Here is a 16,142-nt window from a genome sequence, read left to right as displayed (position 1 = left end):
CCTCCAAAAAAAATACCCTCCAGCTTCTGAATTTACTATACACCTGATCAAAACACTATCACCACTGCCTGAATTAGCAGATCTTCTCCATGAACCACTATTCAGAACACGTAACATTAGTATAAAAAGCATTAAATCACTATTAGAGGATGTATTGACTATAGTTTTCTCCTCTCTTTCAAATTCAAAAATATGAAGCTGTGCAACAACAGCCTGAATGGAGGAAAACTTTTTTTGACAGCAATGATGGTAATTTGTTTGGCATTGCTAGCCCAAATGAACACCACAATCCAGCTTTAGGTCTTCAAAATACGTATGCCATTATGCTATTCATATTGTGGCACTGTCAGTGTGCTTAAATACACACCAGAAGATAATCTCCTCCTCCAGAGACTGCTGGAGAAAAGGACAGAAGGATGAGAGATGAAGGAGTGGGTGAGGGCATACATATGCATATATATATATACACATACACACACAGACACACCATAAGTGAGATGACTGGCCCATGTCTCATTATCTCATTTATTTGTGCTTCGGGTAAAGGAGAGACAAGGAGGTGCCAGCAAGACTGCAGGAGCTGGGAGGAGATGGCTACAAAAGGAGCTGTAAGAATAGAAGAGAAATCAAAGAGAGCAAGGAAAAGTCAGACCAGCATAAAAAGACCACCAAGGAAGAGTTTCAGCCACAAAAAGTGACTGAGGGGAAAACACAAGGCTAAGGCTGCTGGAAAGAAAGAGGCACAGGAAAGGTCTGTGAAGTGCTTTGGTTCTCTGTTCTGGGGCAGGGGCTTCACACACCCCAGCACCTCGTGGCCCCCTAGCAAGCCCCAGCACGGCTTGAATGACACCAGTCAAAACAGCAGGGCCTCTTATCTCTCTGCCTGATGCACCATTTTAATTAGGTTGGGTGTCCCAGCCCTGAGTGACTTGTCCCCATAGGGCTGGCTGCCTGACTTGACCAGTGCAGATAACCAGGGCGTCCCCAGGGAGCCTCCTTCAGCCCCTGGCTTCTGCCCTGGCCCCTGCCTGAGCTGCAGCACTGCCTATCCCCATCCCAGCCCTTGTCTGCTCTGGTTTTCAAAGAAGCCTTAGGACAAGGCAAAGCTAGGAAGGCTGCAATGAAAGCACAGCAGCACAAGCATCCTGCTGCCCGCTAATTCCTGAAACCGCGGCAAGAAACAAATAGATTCAATTACTGAGGTAGCTGCTAGCCCAGTTCAGGGGATTGGTACAGACGTTATAACAAGGTGCTGGAGCCGCAGCCCGCTCCCATTTACATCAGGAAATCATTTTATGCAAATCTCTTCTCCAGGAGTGAAGACTGCACAGGAGAGGAGAAATGGTGCTGTATGGAGATTGGCCGTGCATGGCAGATGGGCAATTTAAGGTAAATCATACAGTTCAGTTATACAAGACATGTCCCAGGGAGAAAGTGTGTAGCTTCAAAGTCATACATTATTTATCAACAATACAACCTTCTCATGAAATATCCAAAAGGCCAAGCACCCATTTTTCCTATTATTTTTCTCCACTTGCACAAACCAGAGGGAAGTTGAAGATGAATGTCTCATCAAGAACGAACTAGTTTGCTAGGATGGACTTAGATGGCAGGAACTGAAGGCAAGAAGACTGCTGTGCCCACCCAGAAAAGCAGCAGAAGTCAAAAGGAGGGAGCTGGAATGGGGTGAGGAGAGAAATGGTCCCCCTGGGAACTGACTCATTACCAGGACTGTAACTGCCAGCCTGTTCAAAATCACCACTATCTGCCAAAAAGTTCAATGTTTTTTAAAGTGAAATCCAGTGCTCAGATTCACAAATCACAGCTGTGGCAACCATGCACATGGTATGTTCTGTCAGCAGCCTCTTCAGCACAGCACTGGCTACGCTCTGCGCAACACACAGCGACACCTCCATAATCAATTCTCCAGTATCTTCCAGCACTTCTCAGCAGTGCAACACTTTTTAATCTTTGTTACCCAACACAGCACAGCCCCAGATTCCCCTGTAATAACCAGTTCAACTAGCTTCTCCTTTCTCTGATCCTGCCCAGTGACCCTGCGTGCCCACTAGTGCTCTTACAGGTATCGACCTTTTGAGAGACAGATACACAGCTCATCATTTACTTTGATGTTGCATACTCTTTACTCCTCAAAGTCCTTTTCAGCTCTTCATGCTCAGTTTGCATTCAATTCAACACAGCCTGGCTGGGTATTTTTGTGGGAATCATGAGGGGCAGGTATCTATATGCTCAAGGAAATCTTTCCTGTCTAACTCCTGACATCTGAGCTTTCAGCAGAACACTGTTTCTGTTTGTTTACATACGGATGCCTTATGTGACTTTCACAAGGTGCTGCGGGAGGGACCCCATGCTGGAGCAGAAGAGTGTGTAGAGTCCTCCATCCGAGGAGGAAGGAGTGGCAGAGACATGTGGTGAAGTGACCATAACGCCCGTTCCTGGTCCCACTGCACTGCTGTGAGGTAGGACATAAAGAAAACGGGAGAATGGGAAGAAGGGAAGAGTCGGGGGAAGGGGGCTGAGATTTTTTTTCTCATTATCCTACTGTAATTTGCCTAAGTCGAGTCTGGTTTACCCATGCTGGTAATTGGAGGCTGACCTCCCTTGTCCTTATCTCAGCCCACAAGCCCTTCATTACAATTTCTCTCCCCTGTTCAGCTGAGGAAGGGCTGCTAGCAGTTTTGCTGGGTACCTGACATCCAGCCAGGGTCAAACAACCACATAGGTTTTGCAAGTATAATCCCTCTCAAGCCACAATGGGGTATGAACATGCCATTTTCAAAGTCACTGTAAAAACAGTCCACTTTTTCAGTTATCATGGAAATCTCAACAGCTATGGTTCATGTACACTTTGGCCTGTCAACCTTTGCAACCTTTTGGTTAAGAATGAAATTTGTTTCTGTAGGTTCCAAACCACAAAAAATCTTCTTTGTAGGAAGGAGCATCTCTCAGTTAAACTTGGTCCTGCTCAAGTCTACCTCTACTTCCCAGCTCAGATTTTAAGAGAAGTTTTAACCCATTTTGCAGCTCATTAAAGCCTTATCCAGTCTATCCCACAGGCAGCTGTTTCTCTTTTGAAGTCTCTGGTATTACAAGTATACTCAAAACTTAAATGGTACCTAAGCTCTCCTGTAGGCCTTTAACTGGGAAGGTCCTGTGTAAAGGCTCAGATTTCATCTTCTCTTAAAAGGAGGGAATGCTCCTTCTTTGGGAAAATCAAACAACTTACATTAAGGCTGTTCCTCTTTTGCCTCAATAAACTTGATCCTTGACCTGGAAAGCCTCCTACAGTCTCCAAGGACAGCACCAGAGTAACAGTATTTACACTTAGGGGGCAGCACCGGTATATACTGGAGCAGGCTCTTTGTGAATTTTAAACCCCATGAATTGATACAAAAAATGCTCCAGACTTTATTTTGCAAACAGAGAGAGAAAGGGTTTAAAACCAAACAACATCAATAGTCAAAGGACAACTCTACTCTTTAGCATACAACTGACTCAATAACACTGTTTTTTTGCTCTGCATGAGTTTGCATTTACCTGCATAAAATCATCCTGATCTAGACATAGAGCACAGGCACTGGAGGGTTAATACATTTGGGTAGTTACATGTTTTAAAGCTATAAATCTCTCAGCTCTGGTCATTTACCTACAACAGCAATCTTCCCACTTATTTTTTCTGAATTCAATCTTTCTAAGTGCCAGCTGCTGATGAACTGCAAGGAGCCTGATTTTTATTAAATGATGAACAATAACATCTCTGAGTTACACCTCAGAAAATCGATTACTACCTATTGACAGATGGCTTAAGCACAAAAATTCTCAAGGGTTTTTAGAGGTTTTCTCATTCCTCTAGACTCCAGCAGAAGGAAGCCTTTTCTGCTTAAACCTGTTACTTTTCTTTAGCACCAGCATAATTAGTTATACAGGCTTAATACAGAAAACACAACTGCTCTGTGGAGCAGAGCACACATCATGCTGGGCAGAACACAGACACTGCAAGGATTTGGAAATCCTCCTTCCCAGAGAATCACAGCACTGCAGTGCATAGTTTCTGCCTAGTTCAGAAAACCAAGGGAAAAGAAGTTATCTTAGTTACCCTGTTTCCTGAATAAAACCTTATTTACTGCTGATTAAGTTGGCAACCTGTGCTCATTTTACCTCTGTCCAAGAACTAGAATTTCAGTAATTCCCACAGCTGGGAAAAGCATGCAATTTACCAAAAAAAGAAACAACCAAGGTTTTCCAGGTTCCCAAACTGCCAATCAGGACTTTAGCATCCCATGGTGGCTACAACCAACTCCTCTGGCCACCTCAGTTTTGTGTGGATCCGTTTCATGGTGCTGGATGACTCTAGCACTTCCAGGCTCTGAGGTCCATAGAATCAACCAGTTTGGAAGAGGCCTCCAAGATCATCCAGTCCAACCTATCACCCAGCCCTATCCAGTCAACTAGACCATGGCATTAAGTGCCTCATTCAGTCTTTTCTTGAACACCTCCAGGGATGGTGCCTAATCCCCTGGGTGCCTGCCTCTGGCAAACCCCAAAGAGAATACTCCCATTTCTCCATAGTCTGGCACCTGCCCTATCCTGCCAACATCTCTGCAGGTATTGCAAACTAGGACATGGCCTGGCAGATCCATCAAGGTCACACCTGCATGAGTTTAGGGGTCCCATCACTTGTACCACAGACTGGACTTTTCCTCCCAGGTCAACTGTGGGTGTCAAAGTGCCTGTGGGAACCAACCACACCATGTTGCCTGTGCACACCATGCCCAAGCGCTGATTAAATGAGGAACACATACATGCTGAGTTATTGGCTACTTGACTGTTTGGGGCAGTAAATTATTTAGTTAATTTCATCATAATTATGATCTCCCATACTGCTGGGAAATCAATTCTCTGCTTCTGGTCTAGTTTACTTTCTCTAGTACTTCTCCAGGACTGTTTCTAACCAAAGATGTTGAGCAGTAGGATAACAGAAACCACTTGGAAAACAGCATCCACTGATTCATAGTAACTGGTCTGACCCCAGAGTGTGAAGTTCTGCCATAACCAGACACAGACATCACTTCTGGTCCTACCATTTACCCCATTGCTAGCCCTGATCAATTCCTGGAGTATCTGCTTGCCAGAAATGAGATGGACTTGCCAGGCAAGATTAAGGATGGTGTCACAACTGAGTGATTCAGGGTTCACTCACACAAATTAAAATACACAATGTAAATCACAAGTATGAAATTAAATCTTTATGTTAAGAATAGGGGGAAAAAAGATTCATTTTTGCTTTCACTTCAGTCAATATAATTGACTGGAACAACAATTTAAAAGATTTGACAGACTCTCTACCCAGAAAACTGAGCTGTTGGACCCTACCTTTACATAATTAGCTTAAAATCATTACCAAGAAGTCACAAACTCATTCCCAAATTCAGCTACAATGAAAACATGAGAAGCTGACTATGTATGCGTGCATCACATTTGACCACCAAGGACATACTTGAGACTAATTCTTTTCAGTTTTGGGATCCTCACTGCAAGAAAGATATTGAGATGCTGGAGTGGGTCCAGAGAAGGGGAACAAAGATGATGAAGGGTCTGGAGGATCTGGTGAGGAGTGACTGAAGGAACTGGGGTTGTTTAATCTGGAGAAAAGGAAGTTGAAGGGAGACCTTCTCATTCTCTACAATTGCCTGAAACAAGGTTGTAGTGAGGCAGGGTTTGGTCTCTTCTCCCTAGTAACAAGTGATAGAATGAGAGGAAATGGCCTCAAGTTGCACCAGGGGAGGTTTAGGTTGGATATTAGAAGAAAATTCTTCACTGAAAAGGTTCTTGCCCACTGGAACAAGCTCCCCAGGGATGTGGCTGAATCTCCATTCCTGAAGGTGTTGAAAAGAGGCAGAGATGTGGTACTGAGACACACGGTTTAGCATCAGCCTTGGTAGAGTTTGAGAATGTTTGGACTTGATGAGTTTAAATGCCTTTTTCACCTGAAGCAATTCTATGATTCTATGAAAAAGGAAGGAAAACCACATTATAAAAATAAATTAAACTGCTTTAACAGATTATATTTGAAATATAGATTAATTATAGGTTGTCTAGAGGTAACTGTTTGCTCAGGTCCACATGCATTATGTCACATGCTACTACTCCCTTGAGTGATGAATTAATCCATACAGAAAAGCTCTGTGACAAGTCACATCACAAGAGTCATGAAATGGAGGTCACTGTGCCAGCTAGCAAATGACACATTAAAAAGGAGGAAAAAAAGGCAGAAAATGCTCTTTATACTTTCCACTCCACTATGAACACGAGGGATTTATTTCACTAATCCACGACTGACAGTGTCAGGGCTACTTGGAGCTGCAGAGATGGAGAGAAATATCCAATTTTCAAATCCCCTCCAGCTACATAAATGTAAGAAAAAGAAGCCCTTCTGCCACCACCAAGCTGTTACTGCACTGCTGCCTGTATTAGCCCAACAGTCTATTCTGAAAAGCCTGAATCAGAGGAAGGCAGATCACAAATGGCTCCCTCCTGTAACTAGGACAGCCAATTAAGGGGGCCAAGAGAGTGCCAAAACGTAGCTTCCTATGGCATGCTTATCTGAATTTATTTTGCCTGCCCACTTACAATGTTATATCTCTATAGAGCATGAAAGGCAGGAACTGCACAAGCTACTGTGTCTATCCAAACACAAGCTCATTCCCAAAATTTAAGCATCAGAGCACACAATTGACCGTTCTGGGGAAGAAAAAAAAAAGCAGTGGTCTCTCCTACCAAACATACTAGAAATGAGCCAGAATTTGGCAGCACCTCAAAACACACACATCTGGTTTGGCCTTTCAATGTTTACTTCTTTCTCCTTAGGCAAGCAAATCTAAAAAGACTCTCATCTAATGTCTTAGATTAATAAATGATGAAGCTACAAACAAGAGTCCCAAAGTTCTGTGGTGTGTGCTCGATTATCTTCTATTTAACATGAGTAAAGGAAAGAGAAATTAATCTCTGTAACTGCAAAACTAAATGACACAATTTTGCCTATTACAACAGATTAAAACAATACATGTGCATTTATCAAATCCTTGTAAAAAAAAAGTGTCATTTTTGCTCCAAATAGCTATTTGTGATGTATTAGCTTCTATCTCAGGAAAGGACCTACCAAATGTTGCAACAGAGGTCATGGGGATCACGATTTTCTCCACAAGTAGGCTCTGGATCAGAGCTGCTTTTAAGCTAAGCTCTATGACAGCATTTCTGGAGAAAGCTAAATTGTATTTTGGAAGGTGCTTGGTGAATTGCCATTACTAAATTAAGGCTCCAGACCTGCTAGTTTTCTTATAGCTTGCAGGCTCTAGCAGTCTGAATGTTGGTCTGTGCTCTCCACTAGAAGCACAAATACCTATTATATATTAAAGAAGAAACTTGTGCAGGTAATGCAATTTATTCGCATATCACCCTCAACATCATCAGTAGCAAATTCTTTAGCATCTACCTTATACTGCAGTCTCTTAAACCAACATGCCTGGGTGGCAGCCTAAGTGGGAGCAGATAGAGAGCCTGGTATAGGCACCAGTGCTCCTCTGCACATCTCATCCCCCAAAACTGCTCCTCCTAAGTGTCCCAGTCTCATCACACATATTACCTTATTAACTCTCCCCCACCATGGAACAACCCCTAAAAGAGGATTTCAGGTCATCTTTCCGTGTGCACCTCCTGCACTTCGAAATCCTCTTGCTTGGATGAGAGTAACAACTCACCATCAACAGCACCCCAGGTATGTTTCTCAGCAGCCCTGTGCAGTGGCAACAGCCCTTTCATAGGTCTCTGGAAACAGCCTGCCTGAAGCAACCAGTAACTTCCCTTACTTTTGCGGCCATGTCCCAGTGGCAGCTCACAGCCATGTGGCAAAAAGCATGTTCAAGTCTTTCTCTCTTTCAGTCACTTCTGAATGATGAGTGTCTAATCCCTTTGGCTTCAGCTGCAAAATTCCCATTGATTGATAATGGATTTTCCACTGATGTAGAATCAGGCAGTTCGACTACACCACTATGAATTAACAGAAGAGAGCTCTGTTAATCCTTTATAAGCAAGCTTAATCTTTTGGTTTGTAGAAGTAGGAGCAAAGGTTCCCTTTTCTCCAATATCAGACAGAATATGAATATTATTTCAGAATTTGTGTTCTCATTTTATTTGATGGAAATCAGTTTTTGGGTTTCTTTTTTGTTGTTGGTTTGTTTGTTTGTTTTTTAAGACACAAATCCAGACAACACTACAGATGTAGACTTCTGCAAGGTAAAAGAGGAAGAGTTTGAGTTGTGATTCCTGAAGCTGAAAGCTGGAATCAGCACTCTAAGACTTCCAGATCCACTTTGTTACTCCATACAAAGTGGTATCATCTGCAAACAGCAGACTGACAACTTTAATTGCATTCACCTTTCAATTAAACAAGAATAACATCTGAAACTTCACATTAAAATAGCTCTAAGATATTTCAGGGGTTTCTCTTCACAATGTGATCCGAGCATTTCCTGCACATTAGCAATAGTCAGGGCTACTAAGCTCGAGGCAAGTATTAACACCTTTAAAGACCGTTACAGAACCTGGCCAATAACTCTTAAGCAATCAGATCATCAGCAAGATGAACTGACCTTACATTAAGACATATTTTCCACTAAAATGATTTTGTTAGATCAATTCAGATACACTAAGTCAGTGGTGACAGAATGGTGGCTCTTTTTTTTCCATCACTACACTTCCATGTCTGCTAAACAGAAGCTCAATCAAACCCTTGCTCAAACGGGAAACCACTGCTCACAAAGACTGGTCCTACTGCAGTCAACTGCCTGAGCAAGGATACTTAATTGCAGCAAAATCATGAGAGAGATGAAGCCCAAATATTCCTGTTGCAATCTGTGCTGCACATCAAAAGGCCCTTAATTTGACATCCTATCCTGCAGTGCACCAGATGCAAACATTTCATTGATTTAGTAAACTCAGCAAAAGCACTGCTTCTGCACTAGGATGAAAAGAAGTCTTAAATACAGCAGCTAAGTGGTTCCTCTAAACCACTCTGATGCCACATATCTCTGTGGTACAATACAATGTTTATCTTCTGTCATGCATTGCATTGCCACTCTGATGCTGGGTAGCTGCCTGAAAGCAACATCCACCTTCACTAAAGCTGCCCCCACCCCCCGCGAGAACAATGAGCGTGGGAGGGAAGAGGTGAGCAATCCACGGAGTAATGAAGAGATTTTGTTTCAGAGGGTTTTCAATTATGTATGAGTAAATCCCCAGACGAACACATCCGCAGCTGAACAGTTTTTAATACGTTTCACTCCCGTACACACGGCACAACACAACCAGACACACGCTAAATTGGATGTCTGGCTATTCAAGGTGGCAAACGGTGAGTTGAATCCAGACCTCAGTAAATCACTCCTGGGTTTTTTAAAGTACAGCAGCATGCTAGACTGAAAGCTCTTTCCCAAAATTCCTCCAACACTTACAGACGTTATTCTTTGCAGTACTTCCAAATCATCAAGATCTCAGCAAAGAAATTGCTCATACTGAAGAATTTCTGTAATTATGGTGATGGAGTTGTCTAAACAGCCTAATATTCAAACTCTTGTGAGCTTATTGCTTAGTTTTGAATGGACTTTTTTTTCCATAATGGAATGAAACAGATCTGAAATTTTCCTATTAAGAAAAGACCAACTTAGAGTGTTTCTCCCAAACAGAGTTTATCCTTTTCAAAACAAAGCATTTGTCTTCAGAGTAAAATTGGTTTATAAGTGCATTTTTCAAAGAAATAAACCAACAAAGGCTCTTTCTGTGACATGGGAAATACAAACACTGCACACTGGTCTTTTTCATGAAGCAAGGCCAGTGAAACCAAGCAGCTGTATTTGCTAGGCACACTGTCCACAAGTGGAAGTGTGCAAATTTACAAATGCTGCCACTGAAAGCAGGCATCCTGCAAATCTCAAAATGAAACCAAACCCACTGTCATGCAGGCAGCATTCAGATTTGCAGAACTGTTCTTTGCGCTCCTCTTTCCCACAGCTACCAACCAACAAGATGCTGCCAAAGTTAACACCACCACCGCAGTCATACTTCAATGATTGTGCCTATAGCAGCTGTCATGATGGCCCCAAAGCCACCTTTAACACCAAATCTGATATGCTGTGAACCCAGGAACCAGGCTGAGGCACAGACAGGATGTGCCCTCTAGAGCAAGTGCCCTTGGCATGTCAGCATCTGGCCAAGTGGTGGCAGGCCATGCAGAGGCCACTCCAAAGATGACTGACAGCTACCCTGCCCTTGCACAGGCTTTCTTAGTCCAGCCTGGCCTCAGCAGCTCTATAACTCCAGGAACAAGATCCACTCCTACCGTAGTCTGGCTAGACAAAACTGCTCCAGTACCAAAAAAAAACCCAACCCGCCAAACAAAAAAGCCACTTAGAAATCCATTTTAGATTTGTTTGCATTTCTCTGGAGGGTTTGTTATGTATTTGGATGAAAGAAGCCCATTAAGTACATCTATATTTACTTCATTACAGCATGGCTCTTGAAGTTAGATGAAAAGATTTACTCCGGCCAAGTTTGTTTATTCATCAGCATCAGCTAAGATACGTTTTCAAAGGCTCATCCTCACTGCATTTACATGAAAGCACACAGATTTTCCTTCAAGGGTTGTACTGCATTCTGAGAGCTGGAAAAGGACAAAAGAAACTTTTGAGAGGATTACAAATTCCAGGATCAGCACAGGAAAATACCCTACTATTGCCAGGCACTTGTGGGAAGGAGAAAAACCATCACCCCTTCCCACCTGGAGTCATTCCTTACCACCCTTAAGATGTATCAACAGCTATAAACTGAGCTGATGAACACACCCCTAGTCTAGATCACAGAATTGAAGAGGTTGGAAGGGACCTCTAGAGATCATCTAGTCCAACCCTCCTGCCAGAGCAGGTTCACCTAGATCAGGTTGCATAGGAACACATCCAGGCAGATTTTGAAAGCCTCCAGGGAAGGAGACTCTGCAACCTCTCTGGTTCAATACTCTGGCACTCTCACAGAAAAGTTCTTCCTTACTGTTTCCCAGTTTGTGCCCATTGGTCCTATCACTAGGCACCACTAAAAAGAGCCCAGCCCCATCCTTTTGACCTCCACTTTCAGATATTTACATGCATTGAGAAGATCCCCTCTCAGGCTGCACTTTTCCAGGCTGAACAACCCCAAGATCTTTCAGCTTTTCCTTGTCAGACATAATGCAGTCTGCTCAGCCTCTGTGGCACTCTGTTGGACTCTCTCCGGTAGTTCCCTGTCCTTCTAGGTAACAGTGACTGGCAGATGGATTACCCAGGGACACTAGAAGTGAAGAGTTAACTCCACCTGTAGCACAAGAATGTAGCTTCACAAGTTTCTGATTTTTGTACCTGCATTTTGACAAACACAATCAAATTTTTTTATAGTGGTGTGGAAGAACTTCCTAACAGTTAGCAAAGTATTACATAGAAATGCAGCCTATTATTGACCAACCCCAGCTGTACAAGTCCTAGTTACTGCTGACAGCAACCCAAACGTGGCTTGGTACTGGTGTGCCTTTAATAGTAAAATTTCATCCCTAAGTTATGCAAATACTTAAATGCATTTATGGAGCATCTTCCCTCATAAGTTTCCACTTTCCCACGGAAGACTTGCAGAGCGATTGACAATGCTGATCTTTATTCTTCACATTGCCCATTCATTCATTCATTCATTCATTCACCCTTTCTGAAATGAATACTGCTTACATATGACCCAAGAGGGCTGTAACAAGGCAGTATTTATCTGTCCTAATAATCTACCATCACTGCTTTAATTAAAACTTCATTCTATCACATCCACCAAGTGATGGAACACCCCCTGTCACTCATCAGTTTCATCTGACAGCTGTGCTGGGTGCACCTTTGCAGGAGTAAGCTTTGGAGGTCCCAACTCCCACAGTGCACCCTCCTTAGCTCAGGTAACTGTGGGCACAGCATTGTAAAATGATTGCTTCACCACCAAAGAAAAGCAGGGTGAAACTGCAGAGGGGTTTGCACCTCACGGTCCCCAGTGAGTCACCAAGCAGGTGCTGGTTGGTGTTCATCCTGTTCCACAAGCAGGGTGGCACTGCCTGTGCAGCACACTGGGTTCTGGAGTTGTGAAGGGCTAGGGAGAAGGCAAGATGGATGCAGCACACTTGCCCATAAGAGACCTATGAGAAGCTGCAGCACAGCAATTCAGAGCACGAGGCACATCAGGATGGAGATGGGGAAACAGCAATCAAGGGCATCTCAACTCCCTTCAGTAAATGTACAGCCAAGTCTTTAGGTTTCAGTTTTGCCACCTGCAGAGCAGGATTTTCAGAGCCTCAAGAGCCTGTACGAATGTACAGACATTCAAGGTCCAGAGTTCATTGTAGCACTACTACACAAATGAGTCTGCATTGCTTGTCCTCTCCATGCTTTAGTCATAAGAACAACTAGAAACACACCACTTACCCAAGGGAAAAGCTATCCTGAACTTCTTCCCATGTCAGAAGTTCTTTGGTATCATTATACACAGTACACCTACAACTGATAGCATCCTTGGGATGAAGGCAGCGAGCACCCAGGACAGCCTGCCTGCAAGCTATAGGCTTGCACAATCCAGTGTGTTACCCCTGCCAGCTTCACAGAGTACCTGGACCAGCAGATGCCACTCATTCAGCAGACTGGAGGGGGGGGGGGGTGGGATAGGAGGATGGGCAAGGATGTCTCTCAGCATGATCTGTCCCTTTACCCCAGCTGGACTCCCTCCCAGGCTCCCTCCTGGCCACAGCACAGCCACTGGGTTGCAGTACACCTGCTTTTCTGCTGTCGCTCTGGAGCTGAGACACCCTTGCACCCTGCACCCAGTATTTGCTCCATTCTCAACATCTGGAAACAGAGGCATCACTCTAAGAATCTGAGTGACATTATTTGAGTGATGTACTGTTTCAGTTAAACAATATTTTCAAGCCGTTTGTGTTCTGTTAATCTTATTCTTACACTATATTGTGCAGTTACAAATGATCAGGTGTTGGAACTGCTTTGAAGTAGTCCCTCTGTTCTCCATCCCCATCCTTAGCAGAAGGAAAAACACTTGGGTCCTGTTGCAGACATTGATCACTGCATCACTTTACCATCAGTGTCAATTAAACGATGAACAGGTTTAACTCCTTGGCATGTCAGCATAGCCCTCACTGCTCCAGAAAGAGAGTTCCTTAATTCTATGCCACCACACAGCCAGTAAGAACAACTTGACTGCATTTCTTGTGGATTTCTCAGAACAGTGCTTCTTAAAATATACATTAGCTCCAGATTATTGAGCATTTCTTATTTAGGACTTGAAATCCAGCTGCCACTTTCTGATCAATATAACTTTAATAGTCGGATAAATTTAGAGCTTAAGTTATCTAGTAGCAGTCATCTGTACACAATACATGAGCTACAGCCACACTCACGCTCAAATGTCTGGCAATGAGGCTTATGAGGAGCCCTGTGCTTTAAAATGCAATGGATTACCTGTTTTCTTTTCCTCCTTAAATGACATTCCATAAAAGAAACTCAACAAAAGCTGGGTGAGCTTGCCAAGTGTCAGATCCCACAACCCTTACATTAACAATGTGTTGCCTTCAGGTTAGCTTCTCATTTGAAAATTGCACATCCCCACTGCTGACCTGAATACTGTTTTTATGCTAATAGAATCCTGTGCTGAAATACTGGTTAAAGCTAAAACTGCTCTTGTGCTTCTGGCCTGCACAACATTGCATGTACTGTAATCACTATTTTCAATGAGGGCAGAAGACACCCCCCCCTTCCAGGACATGTTCCACAGGCTGCCAAATCTGGCCCTCATTAAATAAGCTAACAAATTAATTAATCACTTTTCCAGTACAGGGAGGCACTTCTGCTACACTGAAGCTGTGCACCTCACATTAAATTATATTTAGCAAGGCAAAATTTTTCAAGATGTAAATTAAGAAACTCTGGGATCATAAATTTCTGCTTCTGTATCATCTAAGAGACACGCACAGAGTAACGACATGCTTCCATTTACCTACTGCATACCATTTGGCAGTGCCTGCTTCTGCAAATTCTTCTAACTGATGCTGCCCCGATCATCAACTCCCTGCAACGCAGACAGGCTTCGAGAGGACCAAGGAGGGTTTGCTTCACACGGTGCACTTGTTTTTAAGCTCAATTCAAGAAAATGAGAACTTAGGATAAAAGTTAATCAAACATGGCTCCTAGGAAGGCAGAATATTTTCTGCTACAATTCTGTGCTCTTTTTCTCTCTCACTCTTTTCCTGCGTTTATTGCTCAACCTGCTATTTCAAAGGCCATTCCTTTTACAAATGTAATCAACTCCAGCATTCAGCACTACAGATGATGCATTACTCTCCTTAAAACCAAATCTCTGGGGAACAGATTAGAAGGCAAGGTTAAAGACCTCCATCGTTCAAAGCAGCATAGTTCAGACGCCTATAAATCACTACGTTTGTTTGTTTAGCTAATTGGCTCCATTAGCCATGCAGCGTTTCAAGCCTCTCAACTTTTTGATACGCCGTTTTCCCTTTTCCCCTTGGACGCACGAAGGGAAAACAAGGCTCCAGTCAGCTCGCCCGGCAAAGACTGCGTTAGGGCTAACCTGTGCCCGCTGCTTTGCCCTGCGTTACGTCTCCCTGGTGAGCTCTTCCTCCTTCAAGAGTTCTCAAGACCAAGCACAGATGCCTCCGCGAAACAAGCTGGACTCTGTCACCACCTGAATGGGAACGCAGCTGCGGGACTGGCTGGCAGCAGTCAGATCTGGGATGCGCGGAGGCTCCCGCCGCCTTGGGATGCGCTGCGCCCGGAGAACAGCACGATAACCTCCCCCAACCCCCCCGCCGTGGGCCGGACTCCGCACGGCTCAGCCTCTGCCCTGCACCTGTGCCCTCTCCAGGCCATATTAGCGTCCAACAGCTAAATGGCCGCCGCTCCACAGCATGGAACGCGGGCTGCCGGAGCTGCCCTGCCCTGTGCACCGCGCCGAGCCCCGCAGCCCCCCCATCCCAGCAGCCGCGCAGCACCGCAGCACCGCCGCATCCCCTCACTCGTACCCCCAGACCCCCCCCCCATCCCCGTGGACACCGCAACTTCACGTACCGCCCTCAACTCACCGGGAGGCGCCGGCCCCGCGGAGCGGCGCGCCCGGGGATGCCGCCTCCCGCCGAGCGCAGCCCGCAGGGGCCGGGCAGCGGCGAGGGGAGGGGACGTGGAGCAGCAGCAAGTTGCGGCGTGTGTCTCTCCTCCTCCTTCTCTCCCTCCTCCTCCGCCCGGCGGGAGGGCCGGGGGGAGGCGGAGGGGAGGGCCGCAGCGCGGCCGCGGAGCGCGGCGCAGGCAGTGCGCATGTCCCCGCAGCCAGCACCGAGTGCGGAGCGATGCGGCGGCGGCGGAGCCGGGGTGGGCAGCACTGTCCCGCTGCCCCCCTCACACCCTCCCGCCTCGGCGGAGCCTGCGCGGGGTCGCGGCTGCCGCCGCATCGCTCAACTCCGCTGGGGCGAGGGGTACGCTGAGCATCGTGCGGCAGTGTCGGTGGCCCCGGGGAGATCTTCCCTGGGCTCGGGCCCCCCGCGGAGCAGCGAGGAAAGCTGGCGGCAGGCCGCGGCTGCAGCGGTTCGATGTAGCCGTTCCCACCCTCCCAGCCCCCTCTTTCCCCCCGGCTACTGCATTTGGGGCTGGAGGGCACTGCGGTGGCAGCTTGGAAAAGGAGAGGGGAAAGGATGAATCCAGGCAGCCTGTCATTCCGCCCCGCGCCCCGGTTAAGTGGGCATGACTGAGGAAGACTCGTATTGCGACAAAACGGACCTCCGCGTAGTTACGGGTGGTACTTACTGTAAGAAATTACTGTCTTGTACATGATGTAGCCAAGTGCAAGGACCGCGGGTGAAAAGCACTGCGAGACCACAAGCAGGAAAGACTGCAAAGGCAAAACGGCTGACTTAGACCTCTGGGGATTTTTTTCTTAGGGAAATTGCATAATTACTAAAGCTTCCCCCCAGATGTAAGGACTGACCTAACACCCACTGA

General features: G+C 45.4%; 1 protein-coding gene across 2 annotated transcripts in view; it reads right to left on the bottom strand.

Moving 5' to 3' along the window:
• Positions 1-15,359, bottom strand: part of PAG1 (phosphoprotein membrane anchor with glycosphingolipid microdomains 1) — a 108,221-nt gene extending 92,862 nt beyond the window's left edge. For both annotated transcript variants that reach the window (XM_064154601.1, XM_064154602.1), the window contains exon 1: positions 15,233-15,359. The gene's annotated coding sequence lies outside the window, so the exon portion shown is untranslated. The remainder of the gene's footprint in view (positions 1-15,232) is intronic.
• Positions 15,360-16,142: the final 783 nt, after the last annotated feature.

This window comes from Pogoniulus pusillus, chromosome 14 (assembly GCF_015220805.1).
Source record: "Pogoniulus pusillus isolate bPogPus1 chromosome 14, bPogPus1.pri, whole genome shotgun sequence".
NCBI classification, from domain to species: Eukaryota; Metazoa; Chordata; class Aves; order Piciformes; family Lybiidae; genus Pogoniulus; species Pogoniulus pusillus.
Note: the sequence above shows the minus strand (reverse complement) of the source record. Positions and strands in the feature narration are given on the sequence as shown.